Source organism: Triticum dicoccoides, chromosome 1A (assembly GCF_002162155.2).
Source record: "Triticum dicoccoides isolate Atlit2015 ecotype Zavitan chromosome 1A, WEW_v2.0, whole genome shotgun sequence".
Taxonomy (NCBI): Eukaryota; Viridiplantae; Streptophyta; class Magnoliopsida; order Poales; family Poaceae; genus Triticum; species Triticum dicoccoides.
This window is the reverse complement of record NC_041380.1, coordinates 248,500,455-248,507,594: the sequence shown is the minus strand read 5'-3', so window position 1 is coordinate 248,507,594 and position 7,140 is coordinate 248,500,455.

Here is a 7,140-nt window from a genome sequence, read left to right as displayed (position 1 = left end):
AAAGGAGCGGATCCTGCGATGAACACGAAGAAGACGAGGAGGGAAACGAGGGAAAACACGGGGGAAACACTAAATCGACAAGAAATAGTCACACATGTGCTAGATGCTCGAGTACATAAGAAATCACACGATCCACGGACAACTAAGGACGATACAAAGGTAGCCGGTCTTCTTCGTGAGGAGGTCTTGAATCCACAAGGGGATCTTCCCATAACGGGGTCTTGAATCCAAAGGGATCTTCTCCGAAGAGGGGCCGCAGTCTCTCTCGTGGAGTAGATCCGATGTGGATGAGCAATGCTCTATCTCTAAATATGAGCTAAACCAATGCTAACCCTAGCTAGGATGAATAGGAGGTCTATTTATAGTCTTAGTTCAAATGGGGACGAAGTGAGGGGTTACATGGGCATCGGGCCCGAATCCTGTGCACATACAGGTACCGGACGTCCGCTGGGGACCGATCGTCCGGTGGCTCATGGGTGGCCGGACATCCAGTAAGCGTCGGTCGTCCGCTCGTTCTGGCTCGGATGCTGGTGTAGCGGATTTCCGGAAGTGGCTGGACGTCCACTCGCTGGGCTCGGGTGCAGGGGCACCGGTCGTCCGGTCCGGGTCGGACGTCCGCTCGCTGGGGTTCGGCTCGAGCTTTAGGCTCTGGACGACCGGTCGTACGGTGGCTGGGACTTCTTCTCTGGCTCCTCTTCTTCTCCGTCTTCATGGCCATCTTCCTCTTCTGATCCTCCTTGCTCCTTAGCTTCTTCATGGCCAACTCCTTAATACCTGAGTATGCACAATGTCTTCGTTTGAGGTAGTAGCCATGTCTCATGTGCGTCGAAGTGGAAATGTGAGAGGAGAGACGTATTTCTATATTTGGGCACTCGCCAGTCGCACACGACCTCATTTTGTCGAGCGTGTGTGCCAGGAGGGCATATCCCTGACGGTTTCTTGGTCGTGTGGGAAGGACCCCCCTATCGCCCACACTCACTTGGTGACGGTTCCAAATGTCGTCGCGGAAAGGCGTTAAAAACCATTTGTTTAGGACCGACGCGCACCAGTGGAGGGTCGGGTACCACGTGTAGATGGAACAAAGTTTGAATTGATGCCTTCGTATTAAATAAAGTTATATTCCTCAATGGCACGTACAGAATAAAAAACTATTGTCGTCGGGAAAAAAGAAAAATCCGCTCCACTATATACAATGGAGCCTGCCTGCCGGGGTTTGTCTCTCGTCACACTATCTCACACAAGGCGGCGGTGGCCTCTCTCTCTCACCGTTGGTCACTGATCCATCCGCATCACGTTCGCCGGTGGAAAGGGTGGATGTGCATCGTTTCTCCATTCGACGGTGTTGATGCAGCACGTCCCGATCTGTGGTACCCGTCGTTCTCTCTAACCAAGCTCCGGCGATGTAGGGCCTTCGCCACTTGCTCGCTGCCACAGTATGGGCATATCTCGGCTGTCGGCGCCCTCCTAGTTAGATCCTGACGACCCTCAGGTACAGCTTCCTCCGGCCTTGCTCCGCTGCCCATCTTCCCATGTTGCTGCATGTGGAAAATCCTGCATGTGGATCTTCTTTAGTTGTTTGCTTAAAATGTATCTCGGCCGGTGTACTTTCCATCTTGCAATCTCATCCTCAAACCGTTTTTCATAAACCACCATGCTGCTATCTTTCCCTTATTACATGGAAAATGCTTCTTTTTGTCGGCGTATGTGTCTTCAACTCGTGTTATTGGGCAGTAATTGTTTCCTTTCTACCTCCTTTTGCAAACAGGGCTATCCATTTCACCTTGTTGCTATAGCGACCTTTTGGTGAAATGCACAAATCACTTTTTTCTTAAGAGTCTTTTGTGCAGTTCCGCCAAAATGTCACATGGGCAACGTTTTTACATTTGTATGGGACAGCAGAAAGGGAGATTGGTTTTGCTATCCTACTCATCCAACTATGTTCCTAATCTTCTCCAACAAGTAGTTAGTCCTAAAGAGAGATTGCAGAGGTGATCGACTTCTATTTGTGTGTGTTATGTTTCATCATCTAGTTCCACTATTATTGTAATCACACCGACTGAATATCTTTGCAAATAGGGATAATCATCTCGATTTTAGTGGAGCTGCACAAAATTATCGGATTGGGATGTCCTCCATACACCTCTTTTTTGGCTACAGAGCTGGGTGAAACTAGCTGCCAACCAATGAACACTGCACCCAGGAAATGGAGCCATGCCTACGAACAACATCGATCAATTATATTTTTTTCTTTATTTGTACACCTTCTCACAAATTTCTCTTCAGTGGTGATGTGAATATTGGCGCTGATCTGCGAACCATTGAGATGCATTAGCAGCCATGGTAGTTTCATTTGTATTTGATGGAATGTTGTAACGAGACAATCTTGAGGCAAGAGGACACATGAATCCTAAGTTGAAGCCTTTTTATCCTGGGGAACCAAAGTTGAAACCTTCATAGCATCACAATACAATTTCATTATGCTGGAAAATTATGCGTACATATAAACAAATCCTAAAGGATTGATAGCAATGCCAGAAACAATGCAACTTCGTTTCGCCGACATGTGGGACATCCTTCATCTGGCTCCACCTACCATGCAGCAATATTGAGTGCACAAGTGCAGGGAAGATTCACCCCGGTCGTTGCGTCACAGTAATAATGACTAGTGAGCAGTCAAATCAAAGAGCCCCACCTTCACCACAGTATGTTGCTGAGACGAAGCAACCATCATTTATCTCTTCGTTGAATCCGTTGGTACTCCCTCCATCTAGGTGTATAAGTCATCTTAGGTTGTGCATCGTGACCAAGGCGGAGGGGAAAACGAGAGAACTTAATGGTTTTTTGCTAATTAATAGCACTGCATGCAATGAACTAACCACTGCATGTCGTGTTTGGTAGTCTCAAGTCATTGAAAGCATGCACGGCCCACATTTCATATTGGTTGATATGTCATGAAACAAGAAACAATGTGGGAGTTAATGTACATGCCTAAGTGTTTTGGGATTATTTGGTTTTCGTAAGGTGACTTATAGACCAAGACGGAGGGAGCACTCCAATATTCCCAGAGTAATAAGTTGCTCGGGCGAAGCAACCATCACCTTACCTTTCCCACAGTAAGTAGTACATCCTTCTTTATTCTAGAAACAACTACATGCGAATATTGGATGGTAGCAGCACAGCAACTGGATCAAAAATTGAAACCAACCAATGAACTACTACTAATGGTGAGCGTTTGCTAGTATCATGTACTCCATCTGTCCATGTATATACGGCTTAACTCGTTTTCCGAGACTAACTTTGGCCATGTTTGGATTTGTGGGTTAGAGTTAGTTTGACCTAGTTGGGGCTCAAATAGCCCTAAAGTATCCAAACATGAGGGTTAAATTGGAGCAAGTAGCACCAAACCCACCAAAAAAACTATCCCACCCAAGAGGTGCTAATTGGAGATAGTTCTCATTAGGCCCACTGAAAAATCACTTTTCTCTCTCTATCCCGCCAGCCAAGTGGTGCTAATTGGAGCTAGTTCTCATGGGGCCCACTGAAAATCACTTTTCTCTCTCCATCAAGTGCATTTATTGTCAATCTAACCCTATCATCCAAACACCTCTTTGGCTAGAGTTAGTTCAGGGTTAGTCATGAGTTAGTCTAACCTGTAGCTAAGTTAGTGGTGTAGGGTAGAACCCTAATCGGCCGACCTTTCACGAAAGGAGCGGATCCGCGATGAACACGAAGAAGACGAGGAGGGAAACGAGGGAAAACACGGGGGAAACACTAAACCAACAAGAAATAGTCACACATGTGCTAGATGCTCGAGTACATAAGAAATCACACGATCCACGGACAACTAAGGATGATACAAAGGTAGCCGGTCTTCTCCGTGAGGAGGTCTTGAATCCACAAGGGGATCTTCCCATAACGGGGTCTTGAATCCAAAGGGATCTTCTCCGAAGAGGGGCCGCAGTCTCTCTCGTGGAGTAGATTTGATGTGGATGTGCAATGCTCTATCTCTAAATATGAGCTAAACCAATGCTAACCCTAGCTAGGATGAATAGGAGGTCTATTTATAGTCTTAGTTCAAATGGGGAAGAAGTGAGGGGTTACATGGGCATCGGGCCCGAATCCTGTGCACATACAGTTACCGGACGTCCGCTGGGGACCGATCGTCCGGTGGCTCATGGGCGGCTGGACGTCCAGTAAGCGCCGGTCGTCCGCTCGTTCTGGCTCGGATGCTGGTGTAGCGGATTTCCGGAAGTGGCTGGACGTCCACTCGCTGGGCTTGGGTGCAGGGGCACCGGTCGTCCGGTCCGGGTCGGACGTCCGCTCGCTGGGGTTCGGCTCGAGCTTTAGGCTCTGGACGACCGGTCGTCCGGTGGCTGGGACTTCTTCTCTGGCTCCTCTTCTTCTCCATTTTCATGGCCATCTTCCTCTTCTGATCCTCCTTGCTCCTTTGCTTCTTCATGGCCAACTCCTTAATACCTGAGTATGCACAATGTCTTCGTTTGAGGTAGTAGCCATGTCTCATGTGCGTCGAAGTGGAAATGTGAGAGGAGAGACGTATTTATGTATTTGGGCACTCGCCAGTCGCACACGACCTCATTTTGTCGAGCGTGTGTGCCAGGAGGGCATATCCCTGACGGTTTCTTGGTCGTGTGGGAAGGACCCCCTATCGCCCACACTCACTTGGTGACGGTTCCAAATGCCGTCGCGGAAAGGGGTTAAAAACCGTTTGTTTAGGACCGACGCACACCAGTGGAGGGTCGGGTACCACGTGTAGATGGAACAAAGTTTGAATTGATACCTTCGTATTAAATAAAGTTATATTCCTTAATGGCACGTACAAAATAAAAAACTATTGTCATCGGGAAAAAAGAAAATTTCGCTCCACTATATACAATGGAGCCTGCCTGCCGGGGTTTGTCTCTCGTCACACTATCTCACACAAGGCGGCGGTGGCGTCTCTCTCTCACCGTTGGTCACTGATCCGTCCGCATCACGTTCGCCGGTGGAAAGGGAGGATGTGCATCATTCCTCCATTCGACGGTGTTGATGCAGCACGTCCCGATCCGCGGTACCCGTCGTTCTCTCTAACCAAGCTCCGGCGATGTAGGGCCTTCGCCACTTGCTCGCTACCACAGTATGGGCAGATCTCGACTGCGCCTTCCTGGTTAGATCCTAACGACTCTCAGGTACAGCTTCCTCCGGCCTTGCTCCGCTTCCCATCTTCCCATGTTGCTGCAGGTGGAAAATCCTGCATGTGGATCTTCTTTATTTGTTTGCTTAAAACGTATCTCGGCCGGTGTACTTTCCATCTTGCAATCTCATCCTCAACCATTTTTCATAAACCACCATGCTGCTATCTTTCCCTTATTACATGGAAAATGCTTCTTTTTGTCGGCGTATGTGTCTTCAACTTGTGTTATTGGGTAGTAATTGTTTCCTTTCTACCCCCTTCTGCAAACAGGGCTATCCATTTCACCTCGTTGCTATTGCGACCTTTTGGTGAAATGCACAAATCACTTTTTTATTAAGAGTGTTTTGTGCAGTTCCGCCAAAATGTCACATGGGCAACGTTTTTACATTTTTATGGGACTGCATAAAGGGAGATTGGTTTGCTATCCTACTCATCCAACTACGTTCCTAATCTTCTCCAACAAGTAGTTAGTCCTAAAGAGAGATTGCAGAGGTGATCGACTTCTATTTGTGTGTGTTATGTTTCATCATCTAGTTCCACTATTATTGTAATCACACCGACTGAATATCTTTGCAAATAGGGATAATCAGCTCGATTTTAGTGGAGCTGCACAAAATGATCGGATTGGGATGTCCTCCATACACCTCTTTTTTGGCTACAGAGCTGGGTGAAACTAGCTGCCAACCAATGAACACTGCGCCCAGGAAAAGGAGCCATGCCTACGAACAACATCGATCAATTATATTTTTTTTCTTTATTTGTACACCTTCTCACAAATTTCTCTTTAGTGGTGATGTGAATATTGGCGCTGATCTGCGAACCATTGAGATGCATTAGCAGCCATGGTAGTTTCATTTGTATTTGATGGAATGTTGTAACGAGACAATCTTGAGGCAAGAGGACACATGAATCCTAAGTTGAAGCCTTTTTTCCTGGGAACCAAAGTTGAAACCTTCATAGCATCACAGTACAATTTCATTATGCTGGAAAATTATGCGTACATATAAACAAATCCTGAAGGATTGATAGCAAGGCCAGAAACAGTGCAACTTCTTTTCGCCGACATGTGGGACATCCTTCATCTGGCTCCACCTACCATGCAGCAATATTGAGTGCACAAGTGCAGGGAAGATTCACCCCGGTCGTTGCGTCACAGTAATAATGACTAGTGAGCAGTCAAATCAAAGAGCCCCACCTTCACCATAGTATGTTGCTGAGACGAAGCAACCATCATTTCTCTCTTTGTTGAATCTGTTGGTACTCCCTCCATCTAGGTGTATAAGTCATCTTAGGTTGTGCATCGTGACCAAGGCGGAGGGGAAAATGAGAGAACTTAATGGTTTTTTGCTAATTAATAGCATTGCATGCAATGAACTAACCACTGCATGTCGTGTTTGGTAGTCTCAAGTCATTGAAAGCATGCACGGCCCACATTTCATATTGGTTGATATGTCACGAAACAAGAAACAATGTGGGAGTTAATGTACATGCCTAAGTGTTTTGGGATTATTTGGTTTTCGTAAGGTGACTTATAGACCAAGACGGAGGGAGCACTCCAATATTCCCAGAGTAATAAGTTGCTCGGGCGAAGCAACCATCACCTTACCTTTCCCACAGTAAGTACTACCTCCTTCTTTATTCTAGAAACAACTACATGCGAATATTGGATGGTAGCAGCACAACAACTGGATCAAAAATTGAAACCAACCAATGAACTACTACTAATGGTGAGCGTTTGCTAGTATCATGTACTCCATCTGCCCATGTATATAGGGCTTAATTCGTTTTCCGAGACTAACTTTGGCCATGTTTGGATTTGTGGGTTAGAGTTAGTTTGACCTAGGTGGGGCTCAAATAGCCCTAAAGAATCCAACATGAGGGTTAAATTGGAGCAAGTAGCACCAAACCCACCAAAAATTCTATCCCACCCAAGAGGTGCTAATTGGAGA